Source organism: Pan paniscus, chromosome 12 (genome assembly GCF_029289425.2).
Source record: "Pan paniscus chromosome 12, NHGRI_mPanPan1-v2.0_pri, whole genome shotgun sequence".
NCBI lineage: Eukaryota > Metazoa > Chordata > Mammalia > Primates > Hominidae > Pan > Pan paniscus.
Genome location: NC_073261.2, coordinates 92,829,074 through 92,854,506, shown reverse-complemented (window position 1 = coordinate 92,854,506; position 25,433 = coordinate 92,829,074). Strand labels below are relative to the sequence as shown.

The following is a 25,433-nucleotide window of genomic DNA, read 5'->3' as shown; positions in this document are numbered from 1 at the left end:
TGCTGTATGCCCTTCCTTAGGGAAATTTGAAGAGACATTAAATTGTTGCATGCTTATAATGTTTGGTTTTTAGGGGGAGTAGTCCTGACAAAATCCTCACTCCACTGGCATTCCAGAAGTCATCCTCTATTTTGACTTTTGCTGGAAACATTGAAGGGACTTCCTTAGAGTATTCTTGGTGCTATGTATGCTGTGGAAGAGATACGTTAGAGGCAGTTTACTTTTATGGAGGAGACAGAGAACTCTGAATCTGAGTTGCTTTGCCTCCCTCCAGACTTAGAAGTCAGTGGGCATATGGTGTGGATGAGTTCCCATTCAGCTACATACTATATAAATGAATGTGGTGGAAACAAGATTTATTCATAAAGAATGAGTTCTCCCACCCTTTTACTAACTAAAGGTAATTTATATTCATTTACACAGATTCTCTCCTCTTTTTAGTGTCTAAGGAGAGTTCTGTCTCTACCAGCGTGATTCCAGGATTTTAAAATTATCTGGGGCTGGGTGTGATGGCACACACCTATAATCCCAGCACTTTGGGAAGCCAAGGTGGGAGGATCGCTTGAGCCCAGGAGTTTGAGACCAGCCTGAGCAACATAGTGAGACCCTGTGTCTAAAAAAAAGTATCTGGAATTTGAAAAACTAGTGGATAGGTATAAGACAAGAAAGATTAGAGAAAAGGGAAAATAGTTAAGTTGGGAAACTAAGAGATGAGTGGGAGGAAGGGATGAAGATGTGTAGGGGGGGTGTACCTATCTAGCTGCTGGAGAGAGACAGTTTTCTTGGTGGGGAGGTGTGAAAAAATTGGGAAGAATAAAAAAAAAGGATTTAAGAAATTTTGTTTTGAGTTATGAGTGGATTTTCTATCATGTACCTTGAGAAATGCAAGGAAAGTTTGTTACACTGTCTGAGTTTCTTTCAGCTGATGAGCCATACTCTCTATGCAAATACACATAGAGACTGCTCTATGTATTGCTCTTGTTCTTATTATATCTTAAGAAATAAATTCTAAATATCCTCTCTTCCTGCTTCTTTTTTGGGTTTCTCCCAGAAGTACTGACTATAAAGGATGTTGATTGTTATATCAGACTCAGGAAAAACGGAAGAGATTCAAACTCTGTCTTAAGCATCTCATTGACCTGTAATTCTCTTTCTCATTAAAAAGATATAAAACCTGGCCAGGCACAGTGGCTCATCATGCCTGTAATCTCAGCAATTTGGGAGGCCGAGGTGGGAGGATTGCTTGAGCCCAGGAGTTTGAGACCAGCCTGGGCAACATAGTGAGATCCCATCTCTACAAAAAATAACACAAATAAGCTGGATATGGTGGTGCATGCCTGTAGTTCCAATTACTTGGGAGGCTGAGGTAGGAGGATTGCTTGAGTCCAGGAGTTCAAGGCTGCAGTGAGCTATGATCACACCACTGCACTCCAGCCTGGGTAACAGAGTGAGACCCTGTCTCAAAAAAAAAAAAAAAAAAAGATATAAAATATTTTACTCTATTTTTTTCTAGAAAACCATTTCTTCAACAGTTATATGTATTTTAATTTTAATTTGATTGACACATTCAATGTAGGTGTAGTTTCTATAATCCCTAAATGCTCAGGAGTTGTGGCAGGAGGTCACAAGATTTGTGACTTCCCCAATTGTTCTTATAGGTAACATCACTTTTGTAGAACCTAAGATTGGTTTTTTTCTTTGTTTGTTTGTGTTTTTTTTGAGATGGAGTTTCACTGTTGTTGCCCAGGGTGGAGTGCAATGGTGTGATCTTGGCTCACTGCAACCTCCGCCTCCCGGGTTCAAGTGATTCTCCTGCCTCAGCCTCCCGAGTAGCTGTAATTAGAGGCATGCACCACAACATCTGGCTAATTTTCTATTTTTAGTAGAGATGGGGTTTCTCCTTGTTGGTTAGGCTGGTTTCTCCATGTTGGTTAGGCTCCCGACCTCAGGTGATCCACCTGCCTCAGCCTCCCAAAGTGCTGGAATTACAAGTATGAGCCACCGTGCCAGGCCTGATTGGTTTTTTTAAAGATGTTTTTCTGACTGACTCCACCCAGACTCAACTGTACTGTGGTCCCACCCAGAGGTGGACCCAGTGCATGAGGACCATTTTCCACACTCTTATTATTTCATCCCCAACCCATCAGAAGCATCCATTCCCTAGCCCCCTGCTCATAAAATTGCCATAAAAATCCTAACCTTCAAGCCTTTGGGGAGACTAGTTTGAGTAATAACTCCATCTGCCACATGGGTGCACTTGAATTAATTAAACTCTTTACTGCAATGCCTTGGTCTCAGTGAGCTGATTTTGTCTGTGCAGTGGACAGGAAGAACCCATTGGGTGATTAAAACTTTACAAGTTATAGGGCAATAGAAAGGATGGAAGATTGATCTGAATTGGAGGTGGGAAAGCTGACAGATGGAATGTAATATGCTGCTTAAAAAACTTGAATGAGAAGGAAGGAAAAGCTAGACTATCAGCTCTCGTACTGGCAATCAAGCCGTAAGTTAATGTCTTCACTTTTTAATTTTCTGTACTCAATACATCTGGCCTGATACATACAAACTCAACAAATACAGTTTAAAAAAAGGAAAGATAAGGGTCCACGGAGTTGAGAGTACAAACAAGAGAGAAGTTTGGGCTCTGTGTGGTGACACACAGCTGTAATCCCAGCATCTTGGGAAGCTGAGGTGGGAAAATTGCTTGAGCCCAGGAGCTCAAGAACAGCCTGAGCAACATAGGGAGACCCTGTCTCTACAAAAATAAGAAATTAGCTGGATGCAGTGCTTCATGCCTGTAGTCCTAGCTATTTGGGAGGCTGAGGTGGTAGGATTGCTTGAGCCCGGAAGTTCGAGGCTATAGTGAACTATGATTGCACCACTGCACTCCAGCTGGGTAGCAGAGCGAGACCTTGTCTCTATTAAAAAAAAAAAAAAAAAAAAGAGAGAGAGAGAGTGAGAGAAGTCTGATGGAGTCTGTTCTGCTTTCCCATGTCTCAGTTCCCTGGACTCAAATCCTTCCTTGATTCTACTATAGTTAAGACAACAATTGGCTAGCAAGCCTCTGGTTGTGGCTGGCCTTTTGTCTATGCCTGTAAGAGATGGTTTAAAAATCTTTCTGAGGTGCATATTGAGAGTACCATAAACGTATCCTTCCAATATGCAAATATATCATTCTGAAGCCCAAGAGAAATACTAAATGAAACAATTACTTCCTGGTACTTGCTTCCCTTCCTGCTCACCGCAGAATAATCTCTTCAGACTCATTAAATCCCTCAGTCACTTCAACCGTTAGTTCCACTGCCTTTCCATACCTGAAAAAATGGTTTCCTGTTTAAATCATGTTCAATTAGTTTTATCTTAAATGAGAGGTTCTCAGCTCTGACTACGTGTCAAAATCACCTGGGGAGATTAAAAAATACTGATGCCAGGGTCCTACCCAAAACTAATTAAATTAGAGCCTCTCAGCATAATGCCTGGGCACTGGTATTATTTAAATTCCCCTGGAGATTCTAATGTGTGGTTAAAATTGAGGACCAATTTCCTAAACCCTTGCATGGACATGGTTCTTAATTATGCCTCCAAATAATGACTCTATCCTTACCTAGGAGAAACTGGCCATTGACCTTCATCCCATCCTTTGGGAATGGAAATACAGCATCACATATTCTGAATTTGAGGACATTCCATTCCCATATACCATGGAATTGCCCCATTTTGTGCTCCCAATGCCAATTAAGTAGACTGAGCTGGCTACACACAGTCATGCCAGGCAGGAACTCATTTTAGTGGGGAAGATGAACGTGTCTGTGCTATTAAGAACAGAAGCAACACCATCTGAATGCAATTGAAAATTTGATCTCAAGTTGGTAGACTGCTTAGAAGAAGCTGAGTTCCTAGGACAAAGTATTCCTGCCCGAATAAATCTATGGTAACCTCTTTGGCTTCAAGGAATCCTGCTGTCTTCTGCACATTCTTGTACTATTCCACCTCTATTCTAAGGTGATGCTGTGAAAACTTTATTTTTTTTTTTTCAGAACAATCTTTCAAATGCAATTCCATGCAGAAGCTGGATGTAGAGGTGGATAAAAGTATAGTTGCTCTAGCTGAAGCAGAGATGTGGGAGGTTTCCACTCCCAGCTCTTAGCTCCTCCTCAACTACCTGGAGGTGCTTCTGCTGAGTTCTCCAATTTTCAGGAACACAGATTGAAAATCACCACTTTAGGATGACAGCAGCAATATCAAAAGCCAACAGGCAAACGATAACACTAGAACAGAATTTTGAGTTGTTTTGCTCCATAGAATGAAAAAGACACTCTTACTGAGTAGTCAAGGATACAGAAGTCAACACTCTCAGGAAGAATTCGAAGAAATGTGGAGGAAGCATTAAAGGAAAGGAAACAAGAGCAAGAAAAATGGAGAGTAACCAGGATAATGAGATTTAAAAAATTACACTGTGGGAGATATGGTTGAAAGAAATGACAATGTTTAGCCTAGAGAGAAGGAATGTGATAACTTTCTTCAAATATTTTTAGTACTGTCACATGTAAGTAGGAGTGAAGTAGTTCTGTGTGGTTGCAGGAAATAGAACATGCACCATTGAGTGGGTGGCAGTTTTAGGGAAAAAGCTTTCGGCTCAAAATCTAAGTAAGTTTCTAATATTATAATGGGCCACCTAAAGAGGTAGTAAAGTCCCTGTCCTTGGAGATATTGAGTCATTGACTAGATGACAAAGTCACTTATTTACTCCCTCTTTTGATTTCTCCCTTTCTCATGTTAAAGAAGAAAAATAAATAACTGATAGATACTAGGATTAATACCTGGGTGATGAAATAATCTGTATAACAAACCCCCATGACACGCGTTTACCTATGTAACAAACCTGTGCATCCTGTACCTGTACCCCGAACTGAAAACTTTAAAAAATTATTCATGACACTTGTTAAAACATGATGAAGTAGACTTTGTACAGGACCATCAAGATAGGTACAGGGACCATTTCAATCACGTTTTGCAGAATGGTAGAGAGACCGGGCTCACCTTTGAATATAGAAAGGAAAAGTGGGAATTTGGAGTGAAGGAGCAGGGTGGAGTCCATTGGATGGAAAATTACTAAGAGGAAACATCAAGAGGAAGAAGGTTTATGGCTAAATCAACCTAACAGGATTCTTGCTGAAGACAGGCCAGGATGATCAGACATCACATGGTGGTTGGTAGAGTTTGAGAAAGTTGATAGATATTGAGGATGATCAGATATCATGAATGGGGGATTCTGGCTAAAATGACTTAGCAGGAATTTTACTAGAACTGGACTCCACAAAGAAGTCCAAAGGAACCCAAAATTGGGCCTAGTGAAAAAGATTGCTCAGAAGAGCTTGACTATGGTTTGGTCAAGGAGACAATCTTTGCTATTCACATGCTTGATCTCAATACTTACATTAATTTAAGGAAAATTATAGCTTTCATCCAAAAAATTAAAATTTGAGTACCTACTGTATGCCACATGAGTGGTTCCTAACTGCAGTGTTGACAGAGAGATATATCACAATTAGCTGTGAAGTATGTCACAAGAAATTGATTTCTAGAAATAAACTATTAAAGCTTACAAATGATTTGCTTTAACATTAATGATAATGTAGAGTGTATTCAATGTTGTACCTGTACCACAGTTACTTTCATTCTTCTGTATTCTGTGATTCATATTTGAGTGCGAGAAAGGTGCAGGTTATTAGCTAAAGCATTTTAAGTTAATTATAATCTATGTTATATCAAATTTCAGTTATGGCCTGGAATAATTTGACTGATGATGATCTATCATGGAGAAGTGTGGCAAGAAACATGATCACCTCTATGTGTGTTGCCTCTGGTACTATTTGTTTCACTTTCCTGCAAATATTTTGCTGTTTCTTCAAATTCTTAAAAGCCCCATGGGGATGTGTTCATCTGTCATAGGAGACACTTGGACAAGAACTGTAGGGTCCCTGCCTTTACCAGACTGGAAGGTGTAGCAAAATTGACAGAGCTTTGGTACTGGACACAAATCAATGTGATGGTAGTGCTGCCATTTTCTAACTCTGTCTCCTCTGGCAGGTCACTTAACCTTCCTAGGCATCAGCTTCCTCAGCTGTGAAAAGGGAATATTAACTTCATTACAAGGTTATCAGGAGGGCAAGAGACAATAAACATACATTGTTAAGTGCATTTGTTTAAAAAATGTATATACTGAATATGATGGCTGTTATCCTTATTAATAACATCTGAACAGAAGGAGAGGTAACATCCTATTCAACTGAGTTCAGATTCCTTCTGATAATATCAGAGCATACTCACAGTTCTGGGGGAAAAGTAATTCCGTAGAAAATGACTATTTTTGAGCTATTTTGTGAGGAAATATCTTCTGAGGTACTTAGTTTATTTTGTTTATGTTCTTCTTGTGAGACTTTACTATTTCAAAGCAAAACCTAAATTTGAATACTAGATGCAGCTACCAAGAAGTTATCAGCAAAACACAGAGCTACAGATAATATTCTTTTGAGTTTTTTCTTACACATCATTTTCAATGCTGAACAGTGGCTGGCAATCCGGGGCCTAGTTGGTGAGACTTGCAGATTATTGAAGGGCTTTGAAAGGATTTGACTATTTTTACATGCATGAATTTTATGTATTTCTATAAAATGTAACTGACATGAGCAGGCTTCACTGGACTGTGAATACCAGGTGGGAAATTTGTTAATGTCCATGTTATTACAGCTCTGAACTTCACCCAATCCCTTTGTAGCCCAGCAACAGGGCTGGCACAGAAGTGAGGCAAAGGAGGTGCTTAGGGTGCCAAGAATGCCCTTTTACAAACGCAAAATTTCAATAGTTGGAAATTATAACCATATGTGTAGCTGCTACTTAGAGTAAGCTAATATTTCAATAGAGGAAGAAGTATTTTTGGAACTCTGATGAGAATTGAGAGCCACAGGCTGATCTGAGGATTTCAAAGCTGTTCCATGCTAAACAGTTTCAGAGCCCAGTGAGAAGATACCCTGCTGGGATCTGGTAATTACCTGTCTGTCTGTCTGTCTGTCTATCTATCTATCTATCTATCTATCTATCTATCTATCTATCTATCATCTATCTATCTATCTATCTATCTATCTATCTATCATCTGTCTATCTATCTATCTACCTATCATCTATCTATCTATCTATCTACCTATCATCTATCTATCATCTATCTATCTATCTATCTAATCTATCATCTATCTATCTAATCTAATTTCTCTCTCTTTCTGTCTCCCCAATCAATCAATCAATATTTATTTATTCATTTTTGAGACAGGGTCTCACTCTATTTCCCAGGCTGGAGTGCAGTGTTGTGATCATAGCTCACTGCAACTTTGAACCTCTGGGCTCAAGCAATCCTCTTGCCTCAGCTTCCCTAGTAGCTGGGACTACAGGTGCATGCCACCATGCCAGGCTAATTTTTTGATTTTTTTTTTCTGTAGAAATGGGGGTCTTGCTATGTTGCTCAGGCTTATCTTGAACTCCTAGGCTCAAGTGATCCTCTTGCCTTGGCATCCTAAAGTGCTGGGCTTACAGGTGTGAACTATCATGCCTGGCCCAATCATTATTTATCTGTTTATCTGGCACTATCTTGTCTGTCAGTGTTACCTCATCAATTTAACCCATAAGTCAAGGTATTGATAGAGGCAGGAGGCAGAAAAATGCCTAGGCAGATAAGGGCAGGTCCCCGGTGAAACCCCACCTTCAAGTCAAATACAGTTTAGAGCCTGAAAGCCAAGCTACGAGTTAAATCCATGAACTGGACTGAGAACCTGTTTTCCTGTTTGGTGCACTTTCCTCTGATTAATCTCCACCCTTCACCTATTTTACTTATACCTACCCTTCCCTAACTGCTTTTTGACACTGTTATGCCCATCTTTGAACGAGGCCTTTGTTTTAACCTTTTCTCCGTACTCACAAACCAATCAGCACACACTCCCCATTCTGTGCCTATAAAAACCCCGAACTCAGTCACACTGTGAAACTGCCCACTTCTGGGTAGTGGGGAGACTGCTGCCCACCTTCAGGCGAGAGGTCAGAGATGACCTGACCTTCCCATCCCCTCTCTGCTGAGAGCTGTTTCATTCCTCAATAAAATTATCCACCCTCATCACCCTTCAATTGTCAGTGTTGACCTCATTCTTCTTGGATGCAGGACAAAAATTTGGGATCCACTGAACATGGGTGCTAAGTGCTTAGTTGTGATGGCCATGGGAGCTGTGGGCTGGAGTGCAAGCCAGACGTGACCCAGTAGGCTGAGTAGATGGGGCACCTCCTGCTGTGAGCCTGGCAAAAAGGCTGAGAAAAATCCTGCATTGTATCTGAGGGCTTGTCCGGGATTTGTTGGAAGGGTGACTGAATGTGGACCCTGCTACCTCCACCAACCTGTCATCCCAGGTGTTGGGAATGGTGGCTTTGTTTCCTTTCATGGAGGTCTAACCATTGCGTAGGAATGGAAGGAAGTCCTGGGGCAACTGAGGGCATCTGGTTGAGGCTACACCTCAATGTTATCCAAAGGCCCCTGGATTGACCCCAGTCTCTGACCACCCGATAGGTTGTTGACCAAGACCTCCAGTCTTTTCTATGGTATATTCTTTTTTTTCTTTCATGGTGATGATGGCTCCTACCTCTCTTTTATAATGTTAAGTGTGTTGTTGCAAACTACAGAAATATTACTGGGTAGACTGGGCACTTGGCTGAGTCATCAAAAATGTAATTCAGTACAATGGAGTTTCTGTCCATTCTTAGAAATGGGGAAGAGGCAGCAATTAAGAGCATTTTCCCTGTTGAAGGATCCCATTTGCAGAAGAGCAAGAGGCTTACTCCCCCAGGCACCTTCTCCTCCCTGCGCTTAGGCTGTTTTGTTTCTTTTCTCTACCATGTTAGGAGTTAACATAGCCCTGTAAATACAGGGAGCTTTTCTATGCAGGAGATTTTTTTTCCTTTTAGAAGGCATCTTATTAGGCTAGGTCCCTTTTGTCTCCATTGTTTGAGGACAACCTGGTTCCACAGCTTCCCCTTAGCGCTCTGCTTATAATAAGGAAGCAACAGAGGAGTGCTCCCACTGGCTGCTGGCTGCAAATTTGGAGAGGGCTACCTGGGACCTAATTTTATGAGTCCATGCATCCTCCTGAGGCATCTTTTTGTCCCAAACTCAATTCCAAGCTTTAGGTTGAAGCCTTAGAAAGGAAAATTGGATCTGAGGGATCCAGAGGCAGGCAACAATGGAAGCTAAGGGGCACAGCGTAGGTGAGCCTGACTAATTCCTGCCAATTAGGCACCCCTCATTTCATGGATGGAGGTCATGCCTGTATGCATGGCATAGATGAAGTTACTGACAGCAGGGATGATAGGCTAGCACATAGGTGGGTGCAGATAATTCCTACCCTCTAGGCCTCCCTGTTACATGGATGAAAGCCACATTGGCACCCATGGGCAGCACCTGCCAAGGTCGCTGGGACTTGGGGATATAAGGACAGAAGAAAAAAGGGGATACCTTTTTTTCTCTCCCTCACATACCCTGGGTATTTGCTAGGAAGAGAGAAGAACTAAGGGGCGCCTTTTTCCCCTCTTTCCAGATGGGTAACCAAACGTCTTTAGTCTGTATGTCTCTCCAATGCATCCTGAATCACTGGGATTCCTTTGAAAAGAGAAAATCAACCTTCTTCTTCCTGTTTCCTCCTCTGTCCTCTCTTCATGGATGAATAATCATGTCTCCATACCACAGGACATTTCCCTCTGTGAAAAGTTTAATTTCTGCATTAAACCACTTGGCTTAAAAAAAATGAACTGGGAAGACATTATAACTCACATTCCCCTCTGTGAAAAGTTTAATTTCCACAAACCTTAAATCACTTGACTTAAAAAAAAAATGAACTGGGAAAACTCTGAGCAATCTCTTGAGGAAGGACAATGTTTACAGTATGCAAATAACCTATTTGTCTGCTCCCCCTTTACAGAACTCCAGGGTCAAAGGGCTTCATAGCTCGGGGGAAGGGAACCCAGAGGCCTGACATGCTGGCAAACGAGTAAAAGTTTTTTACCAGTCAGACTTCTGGCTTTTCTCTCTCTCTGTGCAAACTGTTTGAATGAATGATAAAAATCACTGTTTATATAATCTGAAACGTTTTGATTAATGGAAAAAGGATTTGTGAGGTGAGTCTTAATCTATAGAGAATCTGTGATACTTTGTGCTAAGAATTTCTCTTTCTGTATCTTTCTGTCAGAAACAGGGCTACCTTAGGATAAAATGTGGGTCTAGGCCCAAATGTCCAACAATGATAGACTGGATTAAGAAAATGTGGCACATATACACCATGGAATAGTATGCAGCCATAAAAAATGATGAGTTCATGTCCTTTGTAGGGACATGGATGAAGTTGGAAATCATCATTCTCAGTAAACTATTGCAAGAACAAAAAACCAAACACCGCATATTCTCACTCATAGGTGGGAATTGAACAATGAGAACACATGGACACAGGAAGGGGAACATCACACTCTGGGGACTGTTGTGGGTTGTGGGGAGGGGGGAGGGATAGCACTGGGAGATATACCTAATGCTAGATGAGGAGTTAGTGGGTGCAGCGCACCAGCATGTCACATGTATACATATGTAACTAACCTGCACATTGTGCACATGTACCCTAAAACTTAAAGTATAATTAAAAAAAAATGTGGGTCTAGGACCCCATAAGCCCATTGTTCAAGTCAGCCTGACAAACTGGTCAGTAACTAATTTTGCTATAGGTCTCTGAAGAAAAAAAATGGGATGAGGTCTCCGTTTTCTTTTACGTACTTGGGAGCTTGACCTTGTAACCACATGGCAATACTTTTTTGGTCTCCGCCATTTTACAGTGGTGGCCCTGGTTAAATCCTGGCTTAGGGAATGAGTACTTTCTGGTTAATATCTGTGTGACTTTTACCATTTGCTGATTCTCTTCCCCTCCATGAACAACTTCCATAATAGCTTCCTTTCTTAAATCTTCCTTTCTCTGAGTTACCTTTAAAGATTCTAGATTTTGTAAAAACTGCTTACCACCTGTTTGAAAATACCTTGTACACTCACGTTTAAGTCATAGCCTTAGTTGAGGCTTGTTGGTTTCACCTATGAGGTTACTTTGGGCAAAGTTTAAAAGCCAGAAATATTGGCCACTTGGTGTGGCTAAAGTTGGGTAATAAGGGATTTAAAAGGATATTTTTTTGAAAGAGTGTTATGGTTGAAAGTCAGCTTAATTAGGGCAACCCCCTTTGGGTTCCCTCCCATTTTATGGGAGCTCTGTTTTCACTCTATTAAATCTTGCAACTTCACACTCTTCTGGTCCGTGTTTGTTACAGCTTGAGCTGAGCTTTCACTCGCCATTTACCACTGCTGTTTGCCGCCATCACAGACCCGCTGCTGACTTTCACCCCTCCGGATCTGGCAGGGTGTCTGCTGTGCTCCTGATCCAGTGAGGCGCCCATTGCCACCCCAGATTGGGCTAAAGACTTGCCATTGTTCCTGCACGGCTAAGTGCCCGGGTTCATCCTAATCGAGCTGAACACTAGTTGCTGGGTTCCACGGTTATCTTCCGTGACCCACAGCGTCTAAGAGAGCTATAACACTGCATGGCCCAGATTCCATTCCTTGGAATCCGTGAGGCCAAACCCCAGGTCAGAGAACAAGAGGCTTGCTGCCATCTTGAGAGCGGCTGCCACCATCTTGGGAGCTCTAAGAACAAGCCCCCACCCCAACCAGTAACATTTTGGCGACCATGAAGGGACCTCCAAAGCGGTGAGTAATATTGGACCCTTTCACTTGCTATCCTGTCCTATCCTTCCTTAGAATTGGAGGAAAATACCAGGCACCTGTTGGCCAGTTAAAAACGATTAGCATGGCCACCAGACTTAAGACTCAGGTGTGAGGCTGTCTGGGAAAGGGCTTTCTAACAACCCCCAACCCTTCTGGGTTGGAAGCATGGTCTGCCTGGAACCAGCTTGCACTTTCAATTTTCCTGGGGAAACTGAGGGCCAACTAGAGGCAGAAAGCTGTCGTCTGGAACTCCCAGCATTAGCCGGTTGAGATTATGGCACAGCCAGAAGTCTACTCAACAGTCGCCCATGTGTGCGCCCCTGCCTTTCCTTCTGACCCATACCTTCTGGGTCCTGACCACAAATTTCTTGAAAGTGTAGCCCCAAAATTCTCCTTACCTCTAAATCTACTTCCTCTGATCCCTGCCTCCTAGATACTGATGCTTCAGACTTTCACTTCCTCTCCCAAGTATTACAGCAGGTTGTATTTCCAAAGGGTTCTAAGGAAGATCTATGCTGCACCCTTAGGCCCCTAGGCTATGAACCCAGGGAGTCTTATCCCTGGTGTCCCTCCCAATTTAGGCATACAGCTCTCAACATGGGCAGTTATGTGGGACCCGTTCCCCACCACCCTTGCCAGGGCCTTAGAATTGATAACCCAGTACTTTAACAACTGGAACTGGTTCTACAACAACATAATAGATCAGGATGAAAGCAAATTGAGTAAATAAAAGGGAGGCGCATATTCCTATAGTGGCAAATGGGGCAATGAGCGAACATCCTTCCACTGTGTTTCCAAAAATCCATCTACAAAGACAGAAAGGAAAAAGTAAGAGAGAAAGAGAAAGATAGAAGTAGTAAAGAAAAAAACAATGTACCTTATTTCTTTAAAAGCCAGGGTAAATTTAAAACCTATAATTGATAACTGAAGGTTTTCTCCATGACCCTATAACACTCCAATACCACTTTGTTGTCAGTGTAAATAAGGGCATAGCCTGAAAGCACTGAGGCCACTGACAACTAGTAGCCTTCCTTTAAAAAATCCTTAACCCAGGAACCCACGGGTGCCCAAATGCATTCAACCTGTAGCGGCAACTGCTTTGCTAACAGAAGAAAGTAGAAAATTAGCCTTTAGAGGAAACCTCATTGTGAGCACACCTCACCAGTTCAGAACTATCCTAAGTCAAAAAAGCAAAAAGATAGCTTACTAACTCAAAAATCTTAAAGTATGGGGCTATTCTGTTAGAGAAAGATAATTTAACATTAACCACTGAAAATTCCCTTAACCCAGCAGATTTCCTAACAGCGGATTTAAATCTTAATTACCATACAAAGGTCCGACCAGACCTAGGAGGAACTCCCTTCAGGACAGGACAATAGATGGTTCCTCCCAGGTGATTGAGAAAAAAACCACAATGGGCATTCAATCATTGAGGGAAACTCTTGTAGAAGCAGAGTTAAGAAAATTGCCTAATAATTGGTCTGCTCAAACGTGTGAGCTGTTTGCACTCAGCCAAGCCTTAAAGTACTTAAAGAATCAAAAAACTCTATCTCAGTCCTGATTCAAAAGGTTACCCATACCCTCTCTGAAATGAATTTGCATAAGAACTGTTGTTTGTAGGAATGCATCTTGATGGGGCAACTGGGTTATTATGAAATACCCAGGAACCCAGCCCGTCTCCAGAACTCACCCTTGAGCTCAAAGGCAATGTTGGGCATGCTGGTAAAGGACCACTAGAATCCAGCAGCCCAGACCCCTTTCTTTGTGGTCAAGAAAGGTGGGAATACAGGTGCAGGACTGCTACATCGGTGAGTGTAACTAATCTAATAAGCAGAAGTCCATGGGTGGTTACACACCCTGGAAAGGAATAAGCATTAGGACCACAGAGGATGCTCTAGGACTAATGCTTATCAGAAAATGACTAGGGGTGCTGGCGTCTCTATGTTCTTTTTTCAGGTGGGAAATGTTCCCCTCAAGGCAAAAACACCCCTAAGATGTATTCTGGAGAATTCAGCCCAGCCAGAGTGTATATAACTTTTTCCCTCTCAGACTTGAAGCAAATTAAAATAGACCTAGGTAAATTCTCAGGTAACCCTGATGGCTATATTGACATTTTACAAGGGTTAGCACAATCCTTTGATCTGACATAGAGAGGTATAATGTTACTGCTAAATCAGACACTAACCCCAAATGAGAGTTGGCGATCTCTGGTATCTCAGTCAGGTCAATGATAGGATGACAACAGAGGAAATAGAACAATTCCCCACAGGCCAGCAGGCAGTTCCCAGTGTAGACCCTCACTGGGATGCAGAATCAGAACATGGAGATTGGTGCCACAGACATTTGCTAACTTGCATGCTAGAAGGACTAAGGAAAACTAGGAAGAAGCCTATGAATTATTCAATGATGTCCACTATAACACAGGGAAAGGAAGAAATTCCTATTGCCTTTCTGGAGAGATAAGGAAGTAGCATACCTCTCTGTCACCTGACTCTATTGAAGGCCAACTAATCTTAAAGGATAAGTTTATCTCTCAGTCAGCTGAAGACATTAGAAAAAAACTTCAAAAGTCTGCCTTAGGCCGAGAGCAAAACTTAGAAACCCTGTTGAACTTGACAACCTCAGTTTTTTATAATAGAGATGAGGAAGAGCAGGCAGAACGGGACAAACAGGATCAAAAAAGGCCACCACTTTAGTCATGGCCCTCAGGCAAGCAGACTTTGGAGGCTCTGGAACATGGAAAGGCTGGGCAAATTGAATGCCTAATGGGGCTTGCTTCCAGTGTGGTCTACAAGGACACTTTAAAAAAGATTGTCCAAATAGAAATAAGCCACCCCCTCATCCATGCCCCTTATGTCAAGGGAATCACTGGAAGGCCCACTGCCCCAGCAGATGAAAGTCCTATGAGTCAGAAGCCACTAACCAGATGATCCAGCAGCAGGACTGAGGGTGCCCGGGGCAAGTGCCAGCCCATGCCATCCCCCTCACAGAGCCCCAGGTATGCGTGACCATTGAGGGCCAGGAGGTTAACTGTCTCCTGGACACTGGCACGGCCTTCTCAGTGTTACTCTCCTGTCCTGGACAACTGTCCTCCAGATCTTTCACTATCTGAGGGGTCCTAGGACAGCCAGTCACTAGATATCCAGCCACTAAGTTGTGACTGGGGAACTTTACTCTTTTCACATGCTCTTCTAATTATGCCTGAAAGCCCCACTCCCTTGTGAGGGAGAGACATTCTAGCAAAAGCAGGGGCCATTATACACCTGAATATAGGAGAAGGAACACCCATTTGTTGTCCCCTGCTTGAGGAAGGAATTAATCCTGAAGTCTGGGCAACAGAAGAACAACATGGACGAGCAAAGAATGCCCATCCTGTTCAAGTTAATCTAAAGGATTCCACCTCCTTTCCCTACCAAAGGCAGTACCCCCTTAGACCCGAGGCCCAACAAGGACTCCAAAAGATTGTTAAGGACCTAAAAGCCCAAGGCCTAGTAAACCATGAAATAGCCCCTGCAATATTCCAATTTTAAAAGTACAGAAACCCAACAGACAGTGGAGGTTAGTGCAAGATCTCAGGATTATCAATGAGGCCGTTGTCTCTCTATACCCAGGTGTACCTAACCCTTATACTCTGCTTTCCGAAATACCAGAGGAAGCAGAGTGGTTTACAGTCCTGGACCTTAAGGATGCCTTTTTCTGCATCTCTGTACATCCTGACTCTCCATTCTTGTTTGCCTTTGAAGATCCTTTGAACCCAACGTCTCAAATCACCTGGACTGTTTTACCCCATGGGTTCAGGGGTAGCCCCCATCTATTTGGCCATGCATTAGCCCAAGACTTGAACTGGTTCTCATACCTGGACACTCTTGTCCTTTGGCACGTGGATGATATACTTTTAGCCGCCCATTCAGAAACCTTGTGCCATCAAGCCACCCAAGCGCTCTTTTTTTTTTTTTTTTTTGGGATGGAGTCTTGCTCTGTCACCCAGGCTGGAGTACAGTGGTGCAATCTTGGCTCACTGCAAGCTCCGCCTCATGGGTTCATGCTATTCTCCTGCTTCAGCCTCCCAAGTAGCTGGGACTACAGGCGCCTGCCACCACGCCCAGCTAATTTTTTGTATTTTTAGTAGAGACGGGTTTCACTGTGTTAGCCAGGATGGTCTCAATCTCCTGACCTTGTGATCTGCCCACCTCAGCCTCCCAAAGTGCTGGGATTACAGGCATGAGCCACTGCACCCAGCCCCACCCAAGCACTCTTAAATTTCCTCACCACCTGTGGCTACAAGGTTTCCAAACCAAAGGCTCAGCTCAGCTCTGCTCACAGCAGGTTAAATACTTAGGGCTAAAATTATCCAAAGGCACCAGGGCCTTAAGTGAGAAACGTATCTAGCCTATACTGGCTTATCCTCATCCCAAAACACTAAAGCAACTAAGAGGGTTCCTTGGCATAAAAGGCTTCTGCCAAATATGGATTCCCAGGTACAGCGAAATAGCCGGGCCATTATATACACTAATTAAGAAAACTCAGAAAGCCAATACCCATTTAGTAAGATGGATACCTGAAGCAGAAGTGGCTTTCCAGGCCCTAAAGAAGGCCCTAACCCAAACCCCAGTGTTAAGCTTGCCAACAGTGCTAGACTTTTCTTTATATGTCACAGAAAAACAGGAATAGCTCTAGGAGTCCTTACACAGGTCTGAGGGACCAGCTTGCAACCTGTGGCATACTTGAGTAAGGAAACTGATGTAGTGACAAAGGGTTGGCCTCATTGTTTACTGGTAGTGGCACCAGTAGCAGTCTTAGTATCTGAAGCAGTTAAAATGATACAGGGAAGAGACCTTACTGTGTGGACATCTCATGATGTGAATGGCATACTCACTGCTAAAGGAGACTTATGGCTGTCAAACAACTATTTGCTTAAATATCAGGCTCTATTACTTGAAGGACCAGTGCTGCTACTGCACACTTGTGCAACTCTTAATCCAGCCACATTTTTTCCAGGCAATGAAGAAAAAACAGAACATAACTGTCAACAAGTAATTGCTCAAACCTGCACTGCTCAAGGGGATCTTCTAGAGGTTCCCTTGACTGATCCCGACCTCAACTTGTATACTGATGGAAGTTCCTTTGTAGAAAAAGGACTTCAAAAAGTGGGGTATGCAGTGGTCAGTGATAATGGAATACTTGAAAGTAATCCCCTCACTCCAGAAACTAGCACTTAGCTGGCAGAACTAATAGCCCTCACTCAGGCACTAGAATTAGGAGAAGGAAAAAGGGTAAATATATATACAGACTCTAAGTATGCTTACCTAGTCCTCCATGCCCATGCAGCAATATGGAGAGAAAGGGAATTCCTAACTTCCGAGGGAACACCTATCAAACATCAAGAAGCCATTAGCAGATTATTATTGGCTGTACAGAAACCTAAAGAGGTGGCAGTCTTACACTGCTGGGGCCATCAGAAGGGAAAGGAAAGGGAAATAGAAGGGAACCACCAAGTGGATATTGAAGCCAAAAGAGCCACAAGGCGGGACCCTCCATTAGAAATGCTTATAGAAGGACCCCTAGTATGGGGTAATCCCCTCTGGGAAACCAAGCCCCAGTACTCAGCAGGAGAACTAGGTTGGGGAACTTCACAAGGACATAGTTTCCTCCCCTCAGGATGGCTAGCCACAGAAGAAGGGAAAATACTTTTGCCTGCAGCTAACCAATGGAAATTACTTAAAACCCTTCACCAAACCTTTCACTTAGGCACATAGCACCCATCAGATAGCCAAATCATTATTTACAGGACCAGGCCTTTTCAAAACTATCAAGCAGATAGTCAGAGCCTGTGAAGTGTGCCAAAGAAATAATCCCCTGCACTGCAGCCACACATTTCAATCGCTGTATCTTTAACCTCTTTGTTAAGTTTGTCTCTTCCAGAATCGAAGCTGTAAAACTACAAATGGTCCTTCAAATGGAGCCACAATGCAGTCCACGACTAAGATCTACTGCAGACCCCTGGACTGGCCTGCTAGCCCATGCTCCAATGTTGATGACATCAAAGGCACCCCTCCTGAGGAAATCTCAACTGCACAACCCCTACTATGCCCCAATTCAGCAAGAAGCAGTTAAAGCAGTTGTCGGCCAACCTCCCCAACAGCACTTGGGTTTTCCTGTTGAGAGGGGAGACTGAGAGACAGGACTACCTAGATTTCCTAGGCGGACTAAGAATCCCTAAGCCTAGCTGGGAAGGTGACCACATCCACCTTTAAACACAGGGCTTGCAACTTAGCTCACACTTGACTAGTCAGGTAGTAAAGACAGCTCACTAAATGCTAATTAGGCTAAAACAGAAGGTAAAGAAATAGCCAATTATCTATCACCTGAGAGCACGGAGGAGGGACAATGATCGGGATATAAAACCAGGCATTCGAGCCTTTGGGTCCCCTCCCATTTTATGGGAGCTCTGTTTTCACTCTATTAAATCTTGCAACTGCAAAAAAAAAAAATTTGAGTCATCTTTTTTGCTAAATAAATGACCTATGGTAACCTGGAATTCTATTTCATTATATCAAGTGTTTTCACCTTTAACATATTTCATAGGCTTCCCCAAATCAAATTTCACCTTTGAAACTGTCTTTTCTGACTCCTGAATTTTGAATGCTACAGAGGGTTCCTGAAGCATCTAACAGAGAGGTAAACAGGATTATTTTACATATTTAGTTACATGGGATTGTCAGAATAAAGATAATGTTTAATCTTCTTCAGGTTATATTTTAGTGAATAATACTAATATATGTTCCAAAATTTTATGGGATTTCTAAAATTCTAATATCTAAGTATATGCTATCTAATCATAATTAAGGTTACTATGTTAAGTTATTGTAAACCACAGAAATAACCGAATTTGTCAATCATGTTTTTTTTGGTCTTGTTTTGATCCTTTTCAAAAGATGGCTTATAATCAGCTATAGAACTTTGACAGGTGCTCTTAAATTCAGGTTCCTGATGTCTTTGGAGATTGTGACATTGGAATAAAGGAAAAATGTCCAAGACTCATGAAGAGATGAAATGTTCATGAGTATCAAGCAGAAAAGAATTAACTGAATGAACTGAACTAACAGAGAACTGAAGTAATCTTTTTTTAACTTTTTGCCTAAAATATTGCTGAACTTTGTTTTGTTTTTGAGAGTCAAGGAAACTTCTTCTGAGCTAGCTACAGTATTTAACAATTGGGTAAAGTATACTCCTGTGAACAAAATTTGGAGCATATTTGTTTCTCTCTGCCTGGTTTCTCTAGAATTTGGAAACTATTTGTGAGTATTCTTAACTTATGGTGATATAATTGCTTGCATAAGTGCAATAAGAATCCATTTTCTCTTGCAACAGGATGCAATTGGAAAGACTGGTTGTTTTACTAAGGCTTCAACTAGAAGGATGTGCTTCCCTTTAAGGAACCAAGCTTTACTAGCAGAGCCAATAAAAGCCCCTTGGGAAAACTGGCCTCATATCTTGTCTACACAGTTCCTGTACAGGGTTGCTAACCTGTGGTGAGTAAAGAATGTAACTTTCTAATAGGCTTAGGAGCCCCAGGTTATCTTGGGACCCCAACAATAGAGGAATTTGGAAACTCAAAGGTATTTGAGGATACAAACCCATGTCTGGGCTTGGCTTTAAAAAGTCTTGTCTGAGATTCCTTATGGAACAGAGTTCCATCAGAGCCCATTTAAAAAGCCTATATGAAAATAATTATTTTTGCTGCACTTTATGCAAATAATCAGGCCAAGTATAAGACTAAAGTTTATTTTGTAAGCAAATCAGTCCTATCATGATTTGTTTTTAACAAAAATGAGGACTGTAGAGAGAAAATTATGTTTCAAAACTTATACTTTTGTCATTAAATTCTAGTCACATCAGTTGTTTTTAAGTTTTCACGTACATTTTAGACTAACCCTGCTTATTCATGTGAACCAACCAGTGATCTCCAGCTGCAGCTGAGAAGGAACAGAAGGAATGGGTAATGTAAAAATCTGGATCAAATATTCTAGTTCTGGGCAATTATCTTGCAAATCTTGCCAGGTGATAGGAGTAAATAGGGTGCCCATAACAGGAGGTTTCTTTTTTGGGAAAATAAGACCAAATCAGCTAACTAACCAAAGCCAATTCCCATGCACCCAAATCTTAGCAGGCATAACTATTAATATAGCATGTCAACAGCCTGGGGATTTTTGAGCTGTCCTTATCCGCTTGTTCCATTTTAATCCATGTCTTCTGATAACCCTGTTTGTCTCATCTTGCTTTCAGGCCATCAAACTCCAATGTTCATGCAACCAGAGCCTTGGATGATGGCTCCTTTTTACCAGGGACTTTTAGATGGGCCTCTGAGGGATATCTGACTGCTGTTTTCCCAAAATAACAGCCCCTGTCAGCATGAAGTAGTTAAAATTGGTCATCGTTCTTATCCTAATGGAAGTTAGATGTACCTCTTCAGAGGAGGGAATGATAGAGGTAGGAAGCAGAAAAATGCTTAGGCAGATAGGGATGAGTCCCTAGTGAAACCCCACCTCCAAGTCAAAGACAGTTTAAAGCCTGAAAGTCATGCCACAAGTGAAACCCAGAGACTGGATTGAGAACCTATCTTCCTATTTGGTGCACTTTCCTCTGATTGAGCCCTGCCTTTCATCTATTTTACATATACCTACCCTTCCATAATTTTTTTTTACACTATTGTGACCACCTTTGAGTGGTTCCTTAGTTTTAACATTTTTTACATACTCACAAATCAGTCAGCACGCCCTCCCCATTCTGTGCCTATGAAAATCCTGAACTCAGCCACACTTTGAAACTGTCCATCTTTGGGCAGGGGTGGGGACTGCCTGCCTTCAGGCAGGAGAGAGAGACAACCTGAACTTCCCCTCTCCTCTCCACTGAGAGCTGTTTCATTGCTCAATAAAATTCTCTGCCCTCTTCACCCTTTAATTGTCAGTGTGACCTCATTTTTCTTGGATGTTGGACGAGAATTGGAGACCACTGAATGCAGGGGCTGACTGCACTGTCACAGCAGCCATGGGAGCCGTGGGCCATAGTGCAGGCCAAACATGGCCCGGTGGGCCAAGTAGACAGGGTGTCCCCTGCTGCAAGCCTGGCAAGAGGGCTGAGAAAAATCCTGCATCACTATTATTTGGACTCTGACATGCTATTTAAAAAGAAGTTAATTCAGAAATACAGCCCAGCATGGCAATGTAATATTAGAAATAAAATGTAAACTATTTTCTTGCCTATGGAATTATGTTAAAATTCATTTATTAAGTGAAATCTGGAGGCTATTTTGTTTAAGTGTCATCTCTGTGACAAGTCATCCTCTGTTGATAAAAGAATAAAAAGCTTTTGGAGTAAGTGTTCATGCAGAACACCCCTGCATGGATTCCTGGAATGGTTAGGGCTACTTCTTCTTTGCATTCCATCAATAAGCTAAATGCAGTGAAGATAAAAAGTGAGAGGCTGTGACAAAGAATCCTCTGTGGTCCATTGTGTGAATGATTTATAAATAATAGATGATGTTTATAATGATGCTGTCAGGTCAAAAACTGTGAAAACCAGAGTAGTAAAGAAGATTGCCTGAGGGGTAGGATCATTACTCATGATATAATTGTTTTGTTCTTTTATTTAGTAATTCTTTTATTTAGTAATAAAAGTAATTTTATTTAGTAATTTATTTAGTAATTTTATTTAGTAATTTTGCAGAAATCAGCTATGTTACACCACCCTAGAGATTCAGGATTCAGCCCCCTATATGTCAAAACTGACTTTTTTCTTTGAGACATGGTCTGTCTCCGTTACTTAGGCCAGAGTGCAGTGGTGTGAACATGGCTCACTGCAGCCTCAATCTCCTAGGTTCAAGTGATCCTCTCACCTCAGCCTCCAGAGTATCTGGGACTACAGGTGAACATCATCATGCCTGGCTAATTTTTTTACCTTTTTAATTTTGTAGAGATGAGGGGCTCTCCATGTTGTCCTGGCTGGTCGTGAACTCCTGAACTCAAGTGACTTCCTGCCTCAGCCTCCCAAAATTTGGGATTACAGGTGTGAGCTACCACACCCAGCCCAAAGTGACTTTATTAGATAGATGCAGATGTTGACAAATCAGCAGTGATCAGAAACTTTTTCAATAAGGTAAGATTTGATGATACATACATATGTCCCTTGTTCTTGAGACCTGCATTACAGGTATAAATCTAATATTATAATTAATTCAAAGGAAATATTAAATTATGTGTATTTTATGTCATAAAGTAAGTTTTTGAGCTTGGGTCAAAGAAATATTCAAACTTCTATTATAGTCTACATATTTAAACTATGAGAAAACTAACATCGAAAGTCAGGGAATTGGCTGGCTGCGGTGTTTCTCTCATGTAATCCCAGCACTTTGGGTGGCTGAGGTGGGGTGATCACTTGAGCCCAGGAGTTTGACACTAGCCTGGGCAACATAGTGAGACCCTATCTCTATAAAAAAATAATGTTAGGGAGTATGTCTGAAGCTGCACACAGCAGAAAATTCATAGTATCAAATGCTTGGAAAAATCAAAATAAGTAAGTTAGATATTCAATAAACTAGGAAAAAACAATAAAGCAACTGTGAAAACTAGGATAATGTATTAGTTTTTAAAAAGCAAAAATGTATTCCTTGAAACACTTTAGGACTTGATTTGTTTAACATATATTTTTTGTTTGCCTTCCCTGACTATTCATACACAAAAATACGGTATCTGCGGGAGTGCCAAATGACTGTCTTTAAAGGGAGGATATGATTTTGGAGTTATGTGTAATTTGAGACTTTTGAATGAAATAGGTGATCTGTCTTTAATGATCTAGATGATCATCTATCTCTAATGAAACAGATGATCTGTCTTTAATGATCCAGATTTGTTTTTGTTGCTGTTAAAAAAGAGATGAGGGCCGGGGGCGGTGGCTCACACTTGTAATCCCAGAACTTTGGGAGGCCAAGGCGGGCGGATCACAAGGTCAGGAGATCGAGACCATCCTGGCTAACATGGTGAAACCCTGTCTCTACTAAAAATGCAGAAAATTAGCTGGGCGCCCGTAGTCTCAGCTACTTGGGAGGCTGAGGCAGGAGAATGGCATGAACCCAGGGGGTGGAGCTTGCAGTGAGCCGAGATAGCGCCACTGCCCTCCAGCCTGGGTAACAGAGTGAGACTCCATCTCAAAATAAATAAATAAATAAATAAAAATAAAAATAAATAAATAAATAAAGGGGTGAGACCAAGTTACTCAGCCATTGTTGGACTTTACTCAAACATTGTTGGACTATGCTTTGAAACTAAGAAGACAGACAACACTCCATTAAACAAACAGAATATTCTCAATGTTCATAGTCATACTTCAGTTTTACTCCTCAGATACCGAGTTTCCCTACTAAAAGCTAACCATTTTTTGATATGTTTTATTACAATAGTTTCTATATATTCCCCTGGCAGCACAATATGATACCACTTTGACCCCTGTTTTTCCTTCTTAACGATATATCTTGGAAGATAATTCCATATGAGTACATAAATAGCCTCTTGCATTCTTTTTATGGTTGCATAGTATTCCAGCTTGATAGGTCAAGTTTTTGCTCATTTCTCTTCATTTTCATACTTACTTTTCAATGTGGTTTAGAATCTGCTTGTTTAATTAAAAATCCTTTTGGAATTTAAAGTTGAGAGTATGCTAAATTTAGGTTAATTTATAAATACTTGACATCTTTGTCTTCCAAGCCAAGCACGTGATATTTTTCCATATGTTTAAGTCTTTTTAACCTCAATGAACATTTTATAGTTTTTGTATATTTTTAATACAGTTCTTTTTTTTTTTGAGATGAGAGTCTTACTCTGTTGCCCAGGCTGGAGTGCAGTGATGCTATCTTGGCTCACTGCAACCTCCACCTCCTGGGTTCAAACAATTCTCCTGCCTCAGTCTCCCTAGTAGCTGGGATTACAGACACTAGCCATCGTGCCCTGCTAATTTTTGTATTTTAGTAGAGATGGGGTTTCACTACGTTGGCCAGTCTGGTCTCGAACTCCTGACCTCAAGCAATCTACCCGCCTCGGCCTCACAAAGTGCTGGGATTACAGGCATGAGCCACTGCTCCCGGCCCAATACAGTTCTTAGATTTGTTTCTACATAAATAATCTCTTCTGTTATTGTTTTAAATGATCTCTTTCTTTCCAATATATCTGCTAATTGGCTGTTTGACTGTTGAAGGCTATTAATAACTATACATTAGTTTTGAGCCTAACCACTTTAGAGAATTATTTTATTGTTTGTGATGTTTCTTTTAACTTTTTTGGTTCTCCAAGTATTACAATTATATCATTTATAATTAAATGACTCTTTTACTTTCTCTCCTGTCTAATTGAATTGGCTAATACCTACTAAAACAATATAAAAAACTAATGAGCTTAGTGAAAATCTTTGTCTTATTCATTTTTTTCTTTTTCCTAAGTAGATTGTGGTTGGAATCATTTATGTAAATCTTCTCTTGATTGTAAGGGATGCTCCTAATAAGGAAATGCTATGATTAGAACAGTGGTAGTAGGACAAATGGGCAACCGGAGACTCACCAGGCTTTCCCAGCTCAGTCATGAGGTATCAGTAAAGCAGTGTAGGATACCAGGTTGGGCCAAAGGATGAAAAGGGGTCCATACACTGAACAAGAAACTAGTAGAGACAGGCATGCTTAAAGAGACTCTTCCACCCTACAGCACCACTAGGTGGCTGGTGAAAAAGCCAATGGTATTTGATGCCTCATTGTGGGTTGCCTCAAGCTCTTTGCTGCAGCAGTCCTCCTTGTCCCTGCACTGCCAGATATAATAATCACAGAGTCCATTGGGTGGACTGGGGAGCCTGGCTCATGCTGGTGGACATACTAATGTTTTCTTCAGATTCTACTGCATCCTTATGATCAGACACTGTTTGACTTCACGGGACTTGGATTACAACTCATATTCAATATGCGCCTTAAAACAACTTTAAATCTCTCTTGATTTTTCACCATTGAATAGGCTGAGACACAGGAAACAATCAAACCTTACCAGAGCTGTCTTGCTACCATTACAAGAACGGCATAATTCTTATTATTAGAGATAGGGACAGCATACTATCTGTCCTAGATAAATAGTCAACTGTCTGAGTTTTGGCTTAAAAGCCTCCCGAAAACCCAAATTTTGCAGTGCCTATGGTAAACTTTTTCAGTATTTTGGATGTGCTTCTTACCTCATGTAGGGATTCTCCTCAGCCCAGCCATTAGATTACTGGAAAGGCATCCACTGTGACCAGCAACATGCCTTAGAAACTCTCTAATGATCGGTACAGACTCCTTCAGACTGTGGCCAGTCACCTGGACAGCATGTTTTAGTGATGGCATTTTATAGAACAGAACCCATGGGAAAAACATGTGGCCATGAGGCAATGATGCCCTTTGGAATTTGTTAGTAGCACTTTCCTGGCACCACCATCTCATTTCAGAGAGTATTCCTTGCTTTTTAATGGGGGCTGGTAGACACAGAGTAACATAGGCAGGTCATGCGTGCTTAAGCTCTGTTTTCCT

The 25,433-nt window shown here is 41.6% G+C and overlaps 1 long non-coding RNA gene across 1 annotated transcript in view; it reads left to right on the top strand.

The window, feature by feature from the left end:
• LOC129397179 (uncharacterized) overlaps window positions 1-22,039 on the top strand; it is a 35,436-nt gene extending 13,397 nt beyond the window's left edge. Inside the window, exons 2-4 of the long non-coding RNA XR_008624391.1 lie at window positions 11,389-11,824; window positions 17,751-19,374; window positions 21,816-22,039. This is a non-coding gene — a long non-coding RNA (uncharacterized LOC129397179). The remainder of the gene's footprint in view (window positions 1-11,388; window positions 11,825-17,750; window positions 19,375-21,815) is intronic.
• The last annotated feature ends 3,394 nt before the right edge of the window (window positions 22,040-25,433 follow it).